Source organism: Mirounga angustirostris, unplaced genomic scaffold (assembly GCF_029215605.1).
Source record: "Mirounga angustirostris isolate CCGP_5_RB_7025 unplaced genomic scaffold, mMirAng1.0.hap1 SCAF_14, whole genome shotgun sequence".
NCBI lineage: Eukaryota > Metazoa > Chordata > Mammalia > Carnivora > Phocidae > Mirounga > Mirounga angustirostris.
Genome location: NW_026991722.1, coordinates 47,391,863 through 47,411,941, shown reverse-complemented (window position 1 = coordinate 47,411,941; position 20,079 = coordinate 47,391,863). Strand labels below are relative to the sequence as shown.

General features: G+C 52.0%; 1 long non-coding RNA gene across 1 annotated transcript; it reads right to left on the bottom strand.

Annotated features, from left to right (window-relative positions):
• Window positions 1-339: 339 nt before the first annotated feature.
• Window positions 340-16,325, bottom strand: LOC135362507 (uncharacterized). Its single transcript, XR_010407287.1, has 4 exons — window positions 16,034-16,325; window positions 12,713-12,865; window positions 4,599-4,731; window positions 340-2,139 (listed from the first exon to the last, which is right to left on the bottom strand). It is a non-coding gene; the product is annotated as an uncharacterized LOC135362507 (long non-coding RNA).
• Between the last annotated feature and the right edge of the window lie 3,754 nt (window positions 16,326-20,079).

The window sequence follows — 20,079 nt, the reverse complement described above, 5'->3', positions numbered from 1 at the left end:
ACGGGACCATGCAGACTTCTAAACAGATATTCCAGAAAGTCTGCAGACCTGGCTGGGCACGGCATGAAAACACCCCTGGCGAGTATGGCGCTGGCCTCTGCCGTCACCTGCCGCCGTCGCGCCACTGAGTGTGGCACCTGGGGGCTTGTTACCAATGCAGACTCTGCATCTTAAGCTTTCGTGAAGACTTGGGTACATTAAAATCTTAGAGGCACTGTTCCTCTGAATAAGCACAAGGAATAAAGTTGTCAAAAAAAAAAAGTCTAAAATAGAAATGCAGAAACACTAAATGGTTTTTTTTTTTTTAAAGATTTATTTGAGAGAGAGAATGAGATAGAGCATGAGAGGGGGGAGGGTCAGAGGGAGAAGCAGACTCCCCGCCGAGCAGGGAGCCCGATGCGGGACTCGATCCCGGGACTCCAGGATCATGACCTGAGCCGAAGGCAGTCGCTTAACCAACTGAGCCACCCAGGCACCCAACACTAAATGGTTTTTAATACAAAAAAAAAAAATCGCACCAGTCTCTGAGGTAGTTTTGACGTCAGATTATACAGCCCTGCCTCTAACACTAGCTGGATGCACCTGGCCAGAAAGATTTAAACTGGACTGAGCTACAGCTCACGTATTGCAAATCAGAGCTGGTGCACAGCAGACAGCCTCATCCAGGGTTGACTGGGGTCGCTGTTCAGATGAGGCCTGTGTGCCAGGCGCCGGGCCCGGGGTGGAGAGTTGTAGTCGGTGGGGGACCAGGGCTGAGGGCTGCACGCTCATGACGTTGGAGACCTCACGAATGAGCAGCCCTCCCATTTTGCTTTTTCGTTGGGGTCCACCTACCATTTTTAAATAGGTCTTATGTTAGGTTCTGTGGGTGACAACAGGAACCCCAAGGGCCTGTCCCTGAAGGGCTTCCAGATGTTGAGGAGGGACCACTGGGGGGCTGGGGTAGAAGGCATCTTTCCCAGGTGCCATGATAACTAATCTCCAGAGGGAACTCTGAATGCAGAACCTCGAAAGGGAAGCGCAGGGCAGGCCAGATTCTCCAGATGGGGCTGGAGTGGATGCGTCCAAGGCGGCAGGCTGGTAACTGCTGTTCAGGAGTCAGCCTGGCACACGATGGCGAGGCAGGCCAAGTTAGAGCCATCGTTCGGCCCTGGGAGTAAATACCGAAGAGATTGGCAGGTTGAAATCAGGACGCCTTACCAAGGCACCCGGACGGCTCTATGAGAAGCCAGAAACACGAACTGTGATAGGCAGAGAAGCCCTTGGACATCGCCGGCAGAGCGGGGAGGATGGCATCCTCACCGAGCAGATCCCAGACTACAGGCCCTCCGCACACAGGTTCTTACGTATCTCCGAAACCGGAAAGTTACGGATCCTGCTCCCACCTGACAGCCAAAGACACAGGCTCTGAAAAACACTTTCCTAAGAGCTCACAGTTATAAAGTAGGAAAGGTAGGATTCAAATCCAGGTCTGATTCCAAAGCGCAACCAGCCCTCCTGCCTCAAGCTGTGGGTCACCCCAGAGAAGCTAAGACTGTGGAAGGCCGGAGCCAGGCTGACCTCAGCTGTCCCCCTTGACCTGCTGCCCAGATGGCCCCTCGGGTTGGCTGGGGCCCTCTCCCCACCCACATGCAGCCACCGGCCCTTTCTGTGCAGAAGGAGGAAGGGATCGGGAGCTGCGAAGTCCACAGCTTCGACCTCTGGGATCCGAGCAGCCTTCACAGCAGATGTGGGACACACTTCTGGGCCTTGGGAGAACACGGGCTTTTTGGAAAACATGCTTCTGCCACAAGTGAGCTAAGGGGCTTTTGGAACGAAGTGGAAGATCACACGTGAAACACTCCAGTGTTAGTGGCTGCCAACATTCGTCCCAGCAGGTTCTCATCATCGACGTATGGGTTTTCCAGTGTGTTCTAGAGATCACAGACTCCCTTTGCTCCATGACTGCACGTTCCCTGGCTGCTAGTCCTCCATCAGTACGTGACCAGCAAATGCACACTCGTTCTTCTCTGCGACGCGGCCAAGTACACATCCGGCAGGCAGTCCGTTGGCAGGAAAGGCCACAGCACAGTGGAGTCCAGAGAACGGCTTAGGGATTATGAGCTGCTTGAGACGTCACGCCTCAGCCCCCAAATGTCCCTGCAGAACACAGGCCTCGTCAGATGGGCAGAGAGACACTTCCACGGTCATTAACTGCTACTCTCGACCACAGAGCTCAGCAGGACAGGAACTGTATCCACCACCATATCCGCAAGCACTCAGCACCATGCGTGGTGCACAGAACTCACCAAATAAATGTTAGTCAAGTCTAATGAGCCATCATCGCAAAACAATCACCCCATGGGGTGAATGATCAATCAGGTCTCTGCTCTGGTCTTGCTCAGCTCGGACCCCACGGACCACGCCACCCAAGCTCCCTTGCCCTCCAGCTGCCGCTTCGGCTCTGCCAAAGGGTGAATAAGAGCAGGAGAAGGAGGTCCAGCTCTGTGGTCCCACAGCCCAACCCCAACCCACCCAAGGGACCCTGCTAGTCCTGAGGCCTCTCGGCCTCCTTGGTCCCCTCACCTGTCCACACCTCCGTAAGTCGCTTCTTCACTGAACTCACTGTAATCGCCACCCCCCTTTGCAAGGGCCCACCCCACCTGGCACACCCAGCTGGCGGACCAGAACACGGTGTTGCATCAGCATGAGCAATTGGAAAAACAAGCATTCTAGATTTCCAAATCATTCTGGAAACAAACAGTGGAAATTGTCCCACAAAACTATCAAGAATGAGTGAGAACAGTCAAGAAGATCACAGGCTGTTAAAAAAAAAAAAAGGCAGTTTGGCTACAATGAATCCGACCATAAAAACAGCCTTCCTCAAGGTGCTGGTGGTATCCAGGCCCCCTCCCCACCAAATGGACATTCCTTTGGAACCCTAAAGTTCTTGGTCGTTCCCCTCTGAGGGGCTTTGATCAATCCTAAAAGTTGACCAAAAAGAGAAAAAAATCCAGTGGGTCCAATGGGGAGGCTGATGGCATCTTCTGCCAGAAGCACTCACTTCAAATCATTTTTGTAAAAACCGTGCGTTCCAGACCCCACCCACCAGCCCAGCCCTAGTCCTGTTGGGGTGCAGTGGGGTGAGGTGGGGGGCACTGCGTCGGTGTTCCCAAAGGTACCCCTCGGGCCTGATGGGACACGACGGATTCCAGCCCAGGCAGGACATCCTAGGTTTTTAAGAGTCCAACTCCAGGAGGCCCAAGGGGCCAGGCCGTTGTGTAAAGGTATAAAGAGAACAGAAATAACTGTTGGTGAGCAGCCTATTGCCCCGAGCCCTAGGACGGCTGGGGTGAGGAGCAGCGGGGAGCTACATGGTTGTCGATGAGGCAGAGCCCCCCACACTGCTCTCCTGGCCGAGTGGGTGCCTCCGCCATCTCACTCCGGAGGAGACACACGGAGCACAGCCCTGCGGGGGCGGCCTGGGCACCTGCTCGCCCACCCGAGGCCAGCAGCTGAGCCCACTCCTCCTGTCGGCCAGGCCAGACGGGTCCCCCACCGGGACCAGAGGCCCCTCCTGCCTCTACGCACTCAGACACACAGATGTGCTTACACACACACACATACACACACAAACACACACACACAGCATTTGCCGTCATTTTCTCAGGACCCAGAAACCATCCACTGGCACACAATCACGTGAGGCAGGTGCCAGCGCAGTGGGGGACAGGGCTGGGGGGCATCGACTCTGCGATCCTGTCTGCCCGGCCCCGGTCACCTGCTGTCAGCCCGAGCTGGCCCTGAGAATTCCACCTTTCCAGGCGGAGGCTGTGGTATTTCACTCACGTACCCCCCGCCCGTGACTCGCACCCCGGGAGGCGCTCCTCTGTCCTGTCCCCGCGGCTGGGTGCGCAGAGGTGCCGGCCGCCCCTCAGGGACCCGAGAGCCGGCGGACCATGGTGACGGCCGCGGCGAGGAGGCAGCTCCCACACCTGCGGGCCCTTGCCGCTGCCTTTAGCCCAAAGGACCCCCAAGTGCTGACTGCAGGATCCCGGGGAGACCAGGGGGCCCGCCTGTCTGCTCCCCGCCCCGCCCGCAGCCCCCACCACAAAGTGGGAGTTCCACGGCTCCGGCCAGACTCACCTGCACCGCTGTCCTTGTAGGGGTCCCCCTGCCAGGTGGGGCTGCCTGGTGGCTTCTCTCCCCCTCATCCGCTCCCTCCCAGAGGCTTCCCACGTGCAAGACCAGGAAGCTTCGAGCAGCTAGTCTGGGAACCCCCCACCCCCCAGTCTGGGGAAGGGCGTTGTGACAAACGGCCTAGAGCATGGGACCTCCTGCCCCTCAGCCCCGCAGCTGCGTCTGCACAGAGCCCAGGTGCCAACGCTCACCTGAAGAACCCGGGCCCCCCCTAGTGAACGACTCCGCAGCCAGTACTCATCACAACACCCCCCGCGGGAAGAGGGGCTGCCTTCTCAGCCTTCATTGCCGTCCCCCACTCCTCCCTCTCCGCCCTCCTGCTGCCCAGCAGATCGCCCCAGGACACACGGAATGTCGCAGGTGCATTCCATGCAGCCCCAGCCCCCCAGCCCCGCAACAACAGACAGCCTGTTGCTCACCGTTTTGGAGGCTGGAAGCCCAAGAGGGAGGTGTCGGCAGGGCTGGCTTCCTCTGGGGTCTCTCCTGCTGCCTCATCTTCCTTTTCTTTGCACCTGCGCATCCCTGGCTTCTCTTTGGGGGTGTGGATTCCCTCTTTTTTTTTTTTTTTTTTTTAAGATTTTATTTATTTATTTGAGAGAGAGAATGAGATAGAGAGAGAGAGAGCATGAGAGGGGGGAGGGTCAGAGGGAGAAGCAGACTCCCCGCTGAGCAGGGAGCCCGATGCGGGACTCGATCCCGGGACTCCGGATCATGACCCGAGCCGAAGGCAGTCGCTTAACCAACTGAGCCACCCAGGCGCCCGTGGATTCCCTCTTCTTATAAGGACAGCAGACTGGATGAGCTCTCTCCCGGATGGGCCTCATTGACCCTTCCCTGCCTCTTTAAAGGCCCCGTCTCCAAACAGGGTGACCTTCTGACCTCTGGGGGTTAGGGCCACACAGGACTTCAGGGGGCACACAGTCCAGCCCAGAACACTCAGAGTGGACACGACATGCCACCAAGCCAAGGCCATTCACACGTCCACTCAGCTTCTACACGTGTCAGCTCCAAATGCAAACAGGCTCTTTGGATGGGATGCTTCCTGCCCTTCACCCAGCCCTGCTGTCAGCTCCCAGGTGGGTCTCCTGAGGTCCTAGATTGTTCTGTGTTCTTTCTACCCCAGCCCACTTCCAGCCCCTAGTCTTCTGCTCTCAGAAAGGGTTTGCTTTCCAGGCAGCACATATACTAAAAGAAGGGAAGGCGAGGGGAGGGAAGGAAAGGAGGAGGGAGGAAGGAAGGACTGATGGAAGGGAGGAAGGAGGGAGTTGCTTTCCTCTTCCCTACCAGGACACTCCTTTGCTTCCCAGTCTTCGCAACGCAGTCACTTTCCTCACTGGCTCATCCCCCAGTTGGCTTTGTCACAAGCTCCCCAGACTCCCCCACACCCTGCAGTCAACCCATAGCCTGCTTTTCCTCCTTCCTGTCTAGCTGCACCTCTGCTTCACATCTGGGATCTCCTGCCCCACCCGAGCCTCAAAGCTCCCTCTGATCCTTGGCTGCCATCTGTCCTCTGGCCCAGCAAGGGGCCTCCTGCTTCCAGACCTGTCACACAGCCCCCCTCTCCCTCTCCAGGCTTCCTCGGCATCTTCGTACACACCCCCACCTCACAGCCACTGAACACAGATAACCTCTCTAAGCACACCGAATGTCCCACAGTGTCAATTTCGCCGAAACCTCTGGCCATCCCAAGTTTGGGAATTCCCTTTAATTCCCAATCACCTTTTGGCGATGGGGCTTTTCTGGAGCTGTCTGGTCATTGGAGTCCCTGAGATCTCACTTTTGAGAGAGCTTATTTGCTCTGCAGGATTCCCAGAGCTCACGTGCCACAGCAATTTGGTCTCCCCAGGTGATCTAAAAAGGTGTGCCAACTCAACCATCCTGAAAGAGCCAGCGCAAGCTTTTTATTTTTGCAGAATGATTAAGATGACTCTCAAAAAGTCTCTACCCCAGTTCTAAATCAAAGCATGAGTCCCAGCTGCTGAGAACTGAATAGGAATCAGACACGAATGGAGAGGCAGAGGAGGAGGAGAATTAGGTATTTATTATCTAGACTTTCCCAAACTGAAACAGTTCTCTCAGTTCCAATTAAGACAAGATCTGGGCTTCTGTTGTTGCCAAAAGAAGTTTCCAGAGCCCAGTTACTATTAAGGACACATTTTCTGCTGGGAAACTAAAGATCTGATGAGTGCTTGTCAAAGTACGGTGTCCTAGTAGGACCAGATGCATCAGAATCACCTGGCATGCCTTTTAGAAATGAAAAAGTCTGGGAATTCTAGAATCTCTGGGAGCGAGATGCCGGAATCCATATTTGCAGCAAGTTCCCCAGTGGTTCTTCTACATTCAGAAGTTTGAGAGTCATAGCTGTTAGTGTGAGGGGTCGCCGCAAGTAACAGATGGAAGGCCAGGCTGACGCTGGCAGGGCTTCTCAAGCTTCAGTACGCATGTGAGCTTGTTAAAAAGCAAATGCTGAGGGTGCCTGGGTGGCTCAGTTGGTTAAGCGACTGCCTTCGGCTCAGGTCATGATCCTGGAGTCCCGGGATCGAGTCCCGCATCGGGCTCCCTGCTCAGCGGGGAGTCTGCTTCTCCCTCTGACCCTCCCCCCTCTCATGTGCTCTCTATCTCATTCTCCCTCTCAAATAAATAAATAAAATCTTTAAAAAAAAAAAAAAAGCAAATGCTGAGGGCGCCTGGGTGGCTCAGTTGGTTAAGCGACTGCCTTCAGCTCAGGTCATGATCCTGGAGTCCCGGGATCGAGTCCCTCATCGGGCTCCCTGCTCAGCAGGGAGTCTGCTTCTCCCTCTCCCGCTTCCCCCCTCTTGTGCTCTCTCTCTCACTCTCTCTCTCAAATAAATAAATAAAATCTTAAAAAAAATAAATATAAATAAAAAGCAAATGCTGAGTCGTTAGGTCGAGGAGGGCACTCAAGATTCTAGGGACAGTGTTGCTGGGCCGCAAGTCACATTTTTAGTATTTTTAGTAGCACGGATCTGGAAAGCATGTTTCCCTTGCATTGTCTCTGTGTGTGTGCACGCGTATATATATTACAGTAATTAACAGCATAGCACTTTCACGTGCTTTATCTCCCCTAGTGAAATATAATGAGGCTATTGTTTTAATACTGATTCTAAACCTTATTTAAATAAACCACTGCCCGCTCAAGCAGTCACTTGGTTCGCAGTGCACAAGAGTGGTTCAAAGAAAGGCTCTGATGTCAGAGGGTCAAGTTCTCGTAACAGGTGCTCTTGGCCGGTCACCAGCGAGTGAGCCGGGCCAGGGCGGGAAACTTCCCGAGCTTTGGACCTTAGCTGTAAAATGGGGTTGACTCCGGCTTTTTCTCTCAGGAAGTGGTGAGGGGCACAGCAGATAATGAATATAAAATATATTTTATTTTATGTATTATATTATATATAACTCGCCCCGTAGCAGCAGGTCCTGGGAGAAAGCACGTGGGGGATGCCTCGTCCAGGTCTGGCCTTGGGGGCCAGTTTGTAAGTGGGATAAGAAGTCAGTCTCTTTGGACGCCTGGGTGGCTCAATCGTAAACGTCTGCCTTCGGCTCGGGTCGTGGTCCGGGTCTCCTGGGATCGAGCCCCACATCGGAGTCCCTGCTCTGCGGGAAGCCTGCTTCTCCCTCTCCCACTCCCCCTGCTTGTGTTCCCTCTCTCGCTGTGTCACTCTGTCAAATAAATAAATAAAATGTTAAAAAAAAAGAAAGAAAGAAATCAGTCTCCATAAGACACCCCTTCCCCTCCATTTTGACCTGAAATACTATCATTTACTGAGCCATCACCTATTCCAGTCACTTTGGGCACCAAACGACTTCTGGCATTTTCAAGAAATAAAATCCAGCTTTGTCTTAGTCTGCTTTGTCTGCTATAACAAAAATGCCACAGCCTGGGTGGCTTGAACCACAAACGTTTCTTTCTCAGGTCTGGGGGCGGGGAAGTCCAAGATCAAGGCACCTGCCGAGGTGGCGGCTGGTGAGGCCCTCATCTTCTTATTGTATCTTCACGTGGCAGAGACCAAAGAGAGGCGCAAGTTTTCTTGTGGGGTTGTTTGTTTGTTTTTGTTTTTTTGAAAGAGAGAGTGTGCAGGTGAGGGGAAGGTGGGGAGGGGCAAAGGGAGAGGGAGAATCTCAAGCAGGCTCCACCCTCAGCGTTCAGCACGGAGCCCGACATACGGCCCCATCTCACGACCCTGAGATCATGACCTGAGCTGAAATCAAGAGTTGGAGGCTTAACTGACTGAGCCACCCAGGCGCCTCTCTTTTGTTTCTTCTTAATAAGGGCACTAGTCCCCTCATGGGGGCTCCACCTTCATGACCCAGTTACCCTCAAAGGCTCCATCTCTAAATACCATTGCACTGGGGTTTGGGTTTCAATATATGAACTTTGCGGGGACACAACAATCCAGTCCATAACAAGCCTTAAAGAGAGAAAATGGTTAATTCCAGAAGATTTGTTCCAGTGATGCTCTGAGGGATGCCAGTGTCCTTGGAGCAATTGTGTGGAATCTGTCTTGACTTGCCCCCAGCTTCCCTTCTGCCTCCATTCTGACTGGCTGCCCTTGTGGTGGAGGTGACAGGTCCCCATAGAGAAACCCCTGCATGGAAGCCATCTATTCTTCACCTGTCTCTTCCCCCTTTCCCAACCCAGGACAGGGATAACTGTCTATCACGGCTCTGGATCATGCCTGGCATGTGTTCCAAGTAGATACTCCCCCAAAATGGTGGCAAAACTCAATCCACACATTCTTCTGGCCAGGCACTGTGCTAGGTGCTGAGGCCAAGTAGTGAGGGGTAGTTACTACAGACATGGTGACTATCTTGCTGAAGCTTACAGGCTATAGGAAAGACAGACGGTCAAATGGCTGCATAACTTTGACGAGTCCTACAGTGGAGGGGCTCATGGTGTGTTAATGAGCATCTAGTTGAGAGCTCTGACCAGGTCAAGGAAATTAGGGAAGAAGTGATTCTTGACCCAAGATAGGAAAAACGAATAGCAGTAAAACGGACAAGACGAGAAGAAAGAGATTTTCTAGGAGGGAGAGCACATGCAAAGCCCCAACATCAGGAGGCCTTGTGGGGTGTGGTTCTGGACCAGACCAGAGAGATAGATAGATTCAATGTATTAGTCAGGGTTCTCCAGAGGAACAGAACCAAGAGGAAGGATGGAGAGGGAGGTAGGTAGATAGATAGATAGGTAGATAGATAGGTAGATAGATAGATAGATAGATAGATAGATAGATAGATAGATAGGCTGGCTTATATGCCTGTGGAGGCTGAGAAGTCCCCAGATATGCAGTCAGAAAGCTGGACACCAGGAGAGCCAAAGGTGTAAGCTCTAGTCTGAAAGCTACCAGGCTCAAGACCTAAGAAGAGTGGATCTTTCCATTTGAGTCTGAAGGCAGAAAGATCAGTGTCCCAGCTCAGACTATCAGGCAGGAGGATTTCCCTCTTACTCAGCCTTTTTGTTCTATTCAGGTCTTCAATTGATTGGATGAAACCCAGCACCATTAGAAAGGGCAACCTGCCTTAGTCTACCAATTCAAATATTGATCTCATCCAGAAACACCCTCACAGACACACCTAGAATAATGTTTGGCCAAATGTCTGGGCACTTTATGGCCCAGTCAAGTGGACACATCAAATGAACCGTCACAACTGGACTATGAAGGGCCTTGTTGACCACAAGGAATTTATCTTTATCCTCTGGACAATATAACAACTTTAACGCATTTAAATAGGATCATGACGTAAGCAGATTTGAGATTTGGAAACTAAATTCAGGCAGGAGTCTCAGGGGAAGCTCAGCAAGAAGTAAGCATGGGCAAAGGCCGACCAGTCAGGAGTCTTCTTTAGTGATCAGGACATGGGGTGTCAGCTTGGGGAGTGGGTGGTAATAGACCCCAGAGATATTTAGGACTTGGTAATGGATATGGGAGGAGAGGAAGAAGGAGAGGTCATGGTTGAACCCAAGTTTCTAGCCTGGACAACTACAAGGAGGGCGGTGCCCATACTAAGGTAAGAAGCACCCAAAGAGGTCCAGGAGTGGGAGGGAAGAGGGTGAGTTCAGTCTTCCATCTTGTGACAGAAGCCGTTCAGTAGGATGGAGTTTTCACCGAAATGTGGCACTACGTTTCCTTTCCTATCCAGGTGTGGCCAAGTGTATTGGTTTTCTTTGGCTGCAGTAACAAAGTACCACAAACTGAATGACTTGACATGCATTTATTCTCTCATAGTTCTGGAGCCTGGAAGTCCAAAATGGAGGTGGTGCCTGGGTCAGTTCTTTCTAGAGGCTCTGAGAGAAAATCCGTTCCATAGTTCTCTCTCAGCTTCTGATGGTGGCTGGCAATTCTTGGTGTCCCTTGGTTTGCAGAGGGATCATTCCAATCTCTGCCCCTGTCTTCACAGAGCATTCTCTCCTGTGTCTCAGCGTCTTCACATGGTCACCTGCTCTCTATGAATATCTGCATGCTCAACTTTCTAACATCTTGTAAGGGCACCAGTCACGTGATTAGGACCCACCCTAAGTCAATGTGATCTCATCATAACTGGATTATATCTACAAAGACTCTATTTCCAAATAAGGTTATATGCATAGGTACTTGTCCTTAGGATTTGAACATATCTTTTTGGGGGGATGGTAGGCAACAATCCAACCCATAATATCACATGACTGATTTTGTCTGTCAGTGGAACATGAGTCGAAGCGATATCATTTCCCAGGCCAAAGCTTTTAAAACTCAGGTGTGGCGGGGCGCCTGGGTGGCTCAGTTGGTTAAGCGACTGCCTTCGGCTCGGGTCATGATCCCAGGGTCCTGGGATCGAGCCCCGCGTCGGGCTCCCTGCTCCGCAGGAAGCCTGCTTCTCTCTCTCCCACTCCCCCTGCTTGTGTTCCCTCTCTCGCTGTGTCTCTCTCTCTGTCAAATAAATAAATAAAATCTTAAAAAAACAAAAAACTCAGGTGTGGCTTTTACACTCCCCTTCTCCCTCCCTAAGGAGTTCAGGACATGTCACCCCAATATGTGCCCCTTTGGCATACTGGTTACTTTGAGCTGAAGGCACTAGAAAAACAACAAATGCACTCTCCCTACCTGCCTGAAGCCGGATCTTCCAAAAGGAGCTCGGTTTGTCATAGATTCCCCTCCTGGGGAGTTTCATCAACGGGGAAGACTGAATCTCACTGCAGGAGGGGGGACTGGAAGCCAGCGAGACAAGCTTCGTCACACACTGTCCCCCCTCGTCCTTCCTAAAAATCATTTCCTCTTTCCTGGATTGTCTTTACCTCCCCCACCTTCCTCTCCCCACTTTGTTGGGGGGCTGGTATTCACTTTGTTTTTTCCCCGTGATGCCCACAGGCATGTAATAGTAAAAATGAATGCATTTGTATAGTTTTCTCCTATTAATCTGCCTGTTGTCCGTTTGTTTCATAGACCCAGCTATTAAATCTAGGAGGGCAGAGGGAAAGCATTTCGTTCCTCCCTCACTACCCGCTGGATAAATGCAGAGGACTCTGAGGATACAGCAGGTGGCAGAGCCAGCCGGTGGGAGGAACCGGGACCTTTGATTCACCGTGTGAGAGAAGCAACCAGCGGAGCAGGAACTCCGGTCTGGACTGGTGTACTGGAGAGGCGTAAGCTTTTACTATGCTAAGCCCCTGAAATTCGGGGGTTGGTCTGTCACGGTGCTAACTTCACTTCTACAGAGATTTTGGCCTGCAAAGGCTTGGAGACAGTCAGAGGAGATGTCATGTAGACCTCGAGCTCCAAAGGCAGGTCGGGCTGGAGACGGACGTTTCTAAATGTGTGCATAGATGGTAGCTGGGGCTACACGAAGACATGGCATTGCCGCGGGAGCAAGCCTACAGGGAGGAGGGAAGCCCCAGGCCCAGGCCTGGGGGGACGATCATGTTTAATACCTGGATAGACTAGAATGAGTCTGCAAAGAAGAGAAAGAATGGTGTGAGAGAGGTAGCAGGACTCCCGGGGAGCGTAGGCTCATGGGCCCCAAGGAGCAGGAGACCCAGGCCCTGAGAGGCCGTGTGTGACGAGGCTTGCAAAGTATCAACCGGATTGAAAGACGGGACGGTCGCTGAGGATGAGCACTGTTGTAGAAGGGGCTTGAGGTCAGGCTGGAGGGCGGAGGAGTGAGAAGGAGGTGAGAAGATGGCATCAGCAAGCAGAGAAAATTCTTGATGAGTTGAGTTGTGGGAGGAAGGAGCTAGGGCTGGAGCTCAAAGCTGAGAACCAAAACCGTCTAGCCCACACTAAGCCTGGACACAGAAAAGTGAAACCACCCCTGACGCCCAGTTAGCCGAGGTGGCTATTCTACTGTCTTCATTAGCATTTCTTTACTCTTCGGGGACTGTCCTCCAAGCAAATAGTGCGATTGTTTACTACAGAAACGTCCCCAAAGACCCTTCAACTCTTGAGCCTGAAGGTGCTTTGAGTCCTTCCCCTGCTGTCCCCACCAACCCTGGGCTGTGGTGTGGTGCTTGTGACCCAGTCCTAGATCCCCACATTGGAAGACTCACCTCGAAGCAAACTTCCGATTCTTGACGCATCCTGAGCTTGTGTCCCCCGCTCTGAAAACCACGCTGCGCTCGCTTCCCGACGGCCTGCCTGCTGCGGCAAGACCAGTGGCTCTGTCTTATCGGTGGCCACGTTGGTACGTGGGGAGCCAGCTTCTGACAGCGGGATGAAGAAAGAAGTCAAGTTTGGCGTTTTGGTTTTTTTTTTTTTTGGTTTCTGTTTTGTTGTTGTTAAGAAAGACTTGAGGGTGTTTAAAGCCAGTTGAAAAAGAGGGGTCAAATAACCAAGAGGGAGATGTGGTCAGGTTCCCGAGGTGGCAGGAGGAGCTAGAATCCAAATGAGCAGAGAAGGAGGGATTGATGCTAAGCTGGAGAGGAGGCACCCCTCAGCCGTAAAAGGAAGGGGAGAGGGGTGCCAATGCGAGCTGGTTTGTGTGGATGTGATGGGGAGGTGAAGTTCTCATCTGGCAGCTTCTATTTTCCCTTCAGGAGGAGCTGGGGCCCAGCTACCCGGGAGAGGGGAGGGCAAACAAGGGGAATGGGGTTTGGAGAGAGTGAAAGTGTTGGGAACGGTCACGGAGATCCGGGAAAGTGAACCAGCCTGAGAAAGGACCGGTTGCTCGAGTACAGAGTGCCATTTGAGACTGGTGTTTATGGGCGTCTGGAGAATGTAATGTGCCCTGTTCTGTGACCCCTAATGGGGACTTCTGGGGTGCCTGCATGTTCCACGCTCACCTGGATATGTAAGTGCTAATAGATGTAAAAGTCACTTTACTTTATTGCCACATTCCATTTATTCCAAGTCTCCTGCCACCTAAAGCCAACAACCACTGTGGAAAGCCATCATGGATGAGGATGAAGTTATTGATAGTAATATTTACTGCTTATCATGTGCTCCGTACCGTGCTAAGCACCATGCGTACGTACATACATATATCTGGTATATGTACCCAGATGTATGTACATAAATATATGGTGAATATATACGCACACATATCATTTACATATATATATGTACCTTTTTCCCATTTAATTATTTCAACAAACCTATGAAGGGGTTCTTGTCCATGTTAAAGACAGGAGGACAGGGGCTCGGGGGTGGGGTGGGGGGGTGTTCCTCACCTCTTGCCCAGGACGATGTCCCCAGGCTCTGCAGACCTCGATACAGGCAGCAGTAGACCTGCCTGACCAAGGGACCTGGGGAGGGAGGTAGGGGATTCTTGATAATGGAGAATCAGCTTTGCCACAGGATAAAAATAAATTCCATGCCTAAGACAGGGTGGAATTTTCTGTCTGGTGCCCCCTCTGTGGGCAAAGTTGATCAAAGGCAACCTGAGAGCCCGCGGGGGAATCACACATGGTAACAAGCTGACCACCCTTCCCCTTCTCCCTCCCCACTTCCTCTGCCCCCTTGGGTGCCCACAGTCTCCCAAGGCAGCTTCCCCACCTCAAGCGCCACCACTGTCCCGCCTACTGGCCCCCAGTAATGTTCCATGCCGTCCTTAACTTGCCAAAGGGCCAGGGCAGTGCTAAGTTCTCAAAAAAGGGAGAGAAAAAGACCCCCTCTCCCTCTCAGTTTCACCTTTGACCCCACTGCTCATGGCCCGCAGGGTCTTCTGGAAATACTTCCTTGGACTTATGTCTGGAGCAGCCTTCCCATCTCAGGCCTGAAAAACATGAGTCCCTGAGGCAGGCGCGCGTGTGTGTGTGTGTGTGTGTGTGTGAGCATGTGTACGGTGGGGGTGGGGCAACAGTGGGTGGAAACGTAGCAATAGTCCGCATTTCCCTCATCATCCTCTTTACCTCACCCACTTGGGCACACAGGCTGCCTGCAGACTTCAGGCTCCACCAGATTGCTCCAGCCCCATAGGACTGGTCTGATTCCAATTTACCTCAAGCCAGGGGCCTCTGCCGTTAAAGCGATATTTATTTGTTAAGCTTTTGGCCTCAAACTGGGTGGGGCACCTTGGGGCCACTCCAGGAATATGGACCTTGCCCTCTGGGGGTTGGTGAGATAAACCCGAGGCCCATAGTGCCCTCAGCGGGCCATGGCTTCCCTGTCGCACTGGAGCGGGGACAAGCTGGTGGCTCAGAGTGCAGAGGGAGACCGGCTGGACTCACAAAGCGGAAAGGAAAATGCAGGGCGGGGTGTCCTCATGGCCCCTGTCAGGAGCTTGGTCAGGAGGAGTGACTTGTTTTGTTTTGTGGGGAGATTTGATGAGGACAGGGACACCCATACCCCAAGGTCATGGTCATGCAGCCCAGCTCTTGCAGGGGCCACGGGAGGGGGGATGGGTATTAAGGAAAGTGTTGATCCCTGGTGGGCTGCTTTTCAGATGTCTAAAAACAGAACTTGTGGTTTTGAGAATAAAGAGCTGAGAGCTGCAAAAGAACAAATTTATGACTCCACTTCCATGAGGTGCCTAGCTTCGGCGAATTCAGGCACACAGGAAGTAGACTCGAGGTTCCCAGGGGCTGGGGGAAAGAAGGGATCGGGAGTTACTGTCTATTGGGTACTGAATTTCCATCTGGGGTGATGAAAAGTTCCAGAAATGGCGGTGATAGTGGTACAACACTGTGAATGTACTTAATGCCACGGAAACAGACACTGAAAATGGTCATAGTAGTACATTTTATGTTAGACGTATTTTACCACAATTTTTAAAGATACAAAAATAAAGAAACGGCTGAGGAGGCAAGAGACACTATGTGGGAGCAGAACAGGCCCAGGGCAGGGTGGGGCCCAGACCGGGCCGGAGAATATTCCAGAAGGGGACTCCAGCGTGCGGTGTGTTCAGTGCTGATATTTCAGAGTTCTTCAGCCTGCTACTCATAGCTCGGTCCCCCTGCGTTCAATCCAAGTGATGTGGAACCTAGGACTCACTTGTTCTCCATCGTTCCCCAGCTGGCATAGACCGCGGAGGCCACCCCAGCGTCCCCCAGCCCCTCACTGCCCTCAGGCTCCGTCCTCCTTGGCCTCCGGTTGTTGCCCTGTGACTGCAGGATGCACACATTCAGCTGCAGCCCTATCCTCCCTCCTCCTTCCGGGGTGCAATAGCCGAAGAGATAGAGCTGTCCCTCGCTAATGCCGGGGGAACCACACGATATGAGCTCTGCAGGCCCCAAGGAGCTCAGGGCAGCGGTTCTTTCCAAACGTCCTTCTGCTCTGCCTCTCTTACCTTTTCCTTCTCCGCTATACCCGTCGTCACTTATATTGACTACAATATTGCCGCAAATCAGGCCACCCCCAGTGGCAGCAGGGTAAGCTAACAAACATTCCTGATTTCTCGTGCCCCCCGGGGTCGGTTGGACAGTTCTGCTTACCGAAGCCGAGCTCAGCTGGTCTCCGCCGGGCTCATTTAGGCGTCCGCAGCCGGCTAAGGGCAGGCTGGTCTGGGATGGCCTTGGCAGGGAGGACTTAGCCCTGCTCCACGTGGTCTCTTAGCTTCCAGCAGGCAAGTCCGGGCTTGTTCTCATGGTGGAAGCTGTCAAAGAAACACACCCTGGGCAGAGTTAAACAGGCAAGGAAATCTACTCAAGACTATTGCAGGAGAGGTCAAGACCATTGTAACAGGGGCAGAGAGAGACTGCACTCAACTCCGAATCCAACAGAGAGCTGGGGACGCATAGCCAGTGGGCAGGGTGAGAGAGTCAGTGGATGGAAAAATACCAGGAACTCGGTTAGGTGTGGGGGAGAGGGGAGGGATGTTTGCTAAACTGGCTGGGCAGGAATCTTGCTGAGCTGAGCTCGGCAGCCAAGGAAAAGGCCTGGTGGGGAGAAGGGCTCTAAGAAGAGTCCGAGAGAGCAAGTGGAAGAGTACAAGGCTTCTTAAGGCCTTAGCTCAAAACTGGTACTGTCACTTCCACTGCCTTTATAAGCCAAACAAGTCCCAAGGCTGGCTCAAATGCAAGCAGTGGTGAAATGGCTCCATCGAGTTGCAAACGGCAGGGGCACGGGGAAGGGTGAACACTGGCGCCATCTTTGCAACGGATTCCTTACTCTTTTCACGGGAAGACCCTCTTCACTCACCAAGACCCTTGGGCAGAATGTATAGCCCCCAGCGCTTCCTATATTCTGACTTGGCTGGTAAGCTGGCTGAGCATGGAAGGCTTACCTGCACTGGAGGGGACAGACTGGAAGGTGCCAGAATTGGAACCGAGGCAACCCAGGGACTCATGTACTAATGAGGTTCTCAAGATCAAAAGAGGGCCAAGAGAATAAGATGGGAACCTCATGAACACAATGTGTGTAAATCAGAGACTTGGTCTTAGGGAAAAGTAAACTCTGGTTGTCAGAAGGTAAGTGGAGCCTCACATGGGGACTAGAACAAGATTTCTTTTATAGAAAATTGTAATATTAATAATGGCCACCGTTCCTTGGGTATCCAACGTGTGCTAGGCATTGTGCGAAATGCTATACATTTAATTGTGCTTCGTTTTTAAAACAGCCCTGGTATTATACCCTCCATTTTTATCATTACACAAATTAAGACTCAGAGCCCAAGACCACAGAATTGGCAAGTGTAGAGGATTTATTTTTTTTTATTTTTTTTAAGATTATTTATTTATTTATTTGACAGAGTGAGACACAGCGAAAGAGGGAACACAAGCAGGGGGAGTGGGAGAGGGAGAAGCTGGCTTCCCTCGGTAGCTGGTTTCCTACCTGCCTTTCCCACTGCACCGTAGAGCCTTGGAGGCTCTTTACGTTAAGGTTGCCTCTGGCAGCTAGTAACAGAGACTGGAAGTAAGAAAGGAGAATTCAATTATTTTCTCCCATTTAAAACGGTTGGAGGTGGCTCCACTGTCTTGTCAGAAGCCCAGGCTCCTTCCAGCTTCTGCCCCACTGTCCTTAGAACACAGTTTCCAACTGGAAGGTTGGAAGGGCCCAAGATGTATGCTAGAACTCCAGCTATCATGACCTCAACCTAAGAAAGAAGCTGGAAGAAGGCAGGAGGTCTACCTATCTGAGCTCTCTGAAGGAACTGTCCCCAAGTGTCACCCACCAAATTCTGCTTACATCTCCTTGGCCTGAACCCAGTCAAATAAGCTGCATGGGCTACACAGGAGGTGTGTGTGTGTGTGGGGGGGTGCATCTATTAGCTGTATACACAGCCTCTCAACTAAAGCTGATTGCTATGACTGCTATTACCAAGTGTCACGGGTTGAATTGTGGCCCCCACATAAAGGTATGTTGGAGTCCTCACCCCCAGTACCTCAGAATGTGATCTTATTTGGAAATGAGGTCTCTACAGAGGTAATCAAGTTACAATGAGGCCGTTATGCTGGGTCCTAAACCAGAATGTCTGGTGTTCTTATAAAAAGAGGGAATTTGGACACAAAGACATGCATAGAAGGGAGACCATGCGAAGAGACACAGGGACAAGAGGCCTGGAACGGACCGCTCCCTCTCAGCCCTCAGAACCAACCCCGCCAAAACCCCGTCTCTGACTTCCAGCGTCCAGCACTGTGAGGCAATATGTGGTTGTTTAAGCCACTCGGTCTGCGGTACTTCGTTTGTTACTGCAGGCCTAGCAAACAAATACGCTAAGGAAGAAGAAGAGATGTACACTGGGTAAGCAATTAGCCCATTCCACACCAGCATCCCAGAGCTGTGCCTCAGAGCTCCAACACTCCACTGAGGGAGGCGGACCGTGGGGACCCTGAGCAGGGGTGACAGACAGGGATGGGGACGTGGGGGCCGCAGAGGAGGGAACCATCCCCAGCCCAGGCCGACAGCCCCTCCATCCATCAGGTCTGTTCCCCTCACCCACGCTGAGGTTACAAACAGGCCTCTACTGGGCCTCCACCAAGGCTGTGGCCGGGAAACTTGAGAGGGCAGCTCCCCATGATGCTCTCCATTCTCTGCCTCCTGATCCATGTCCTCATGTCATGTGCCCATGAATCGGTTGTGTCGGAGTGCAAGCTCCCCCAACGGCCATGTTTGTTTTTCCCTTTTGCCCAGGACAGAGTGCTTGACTTAGAGGAGACATGATAAGCAGTAGATAAAAACACAAACAGAAAGCACACGTTTGACTCAGTGGTACCTTCAAGACCCTCAGGGGGAACAGCAGCTGGGAGCCGAAAGCTTCAAGTGCTGCCACCTGACCTGAGAGTGGTGACCAGTCCTCCTCTCCCCTGTCCAACTTCACCACACGCAGGAGACCCAGACCCTTTGTTCCCCAAAGTGCATCCAACACCAGCATGTCTTGCAATAAGACTTGACCGAAGGCCTGAGGATCAAATGGGGGATCGCTGAAAAATAAACTGAGACCGGAGCCCCCAGGGCTCTGGAAGAGTGTTGCCCACGCCCCCTCCTGCTGCCTCTCTCCTGAGCTCCCTCACCTGCCTCCAGGTGCTGGGGGTCCTTTATTCCTAACCCCTCAGTTTTTCCATGGCCCGTGTTCTCCCACCCCGGGCAGAGATGTGGCTGCTATGGAAAGCAGCCTTGGAGAGAAGTATATGAACTACTTAAAAACCTAAGTCTAACACAAAAGGCCCCGTATTGCATGATCCCAATTCACACGAAATCTCCAGAACAGACAAACCTGTAGATGTAGAAAGCGAATTGCCCAGTCAGCAGGAGCAGGGGAGGGAGGAATGACCATGAGTGCAGGGTTTCTTTCTGGGGTGATGAAAATGTTCTCAAATTAGATAGTGGTGATGGTTGCAGAATCATGTGAACATACTAAAACCCACCCAATGGTACACTTTAAACGGATACATTGTAGGGCATGTGAATTACATCGCGGTAAAGCTGCATTTTTTTAAGCACAGCTCTGTCTGCCGCTCTTCTTAAAGGCTCAGGGCCTCTGTGAGGACAGGGAATGGATACAGTGACCCTTGAATGACATGGGTTTGAACTGATCAGGTCCACTTATACATGGATTTTTTTCCAAAAAATATACCTGAAGTACTATCCATGCATTTTCTCTTCCTTACAATCTTAATAGCATTTTCTTTTCTCTAGCTTAAATTGTTATAAGAATATAGTATATAATACACATAACATACAAAACACATGTCATCAACTGTTGATGTTATCAGTAAGGCTTCTGGTCAAGAGTAGGCTATTACTAATTACGATTTTGGGGAGTTAGAGGTTCTATATGGATTTTCGACTGTGTGGGGGGGTCAGCACCCTTCTCCCCTGCATTGTACCAGGGTCAACTGTATTTGCTTTCCGTCTCCTATCACATAGAAAGTCCCTCACAGCTGCTCCTGCCAGAATGAGGGAGATTGGGCCTTGGGGACAACCTCGAGCATCCCCGTGGGCGGCAGGATATGCCCACGGCCTCACCGACGTGAGGAACCAGGCCCACCTTCAGCAATGGAGTGCACAGAAGCACCTGTGACCAAGACCAGCCCCCGGG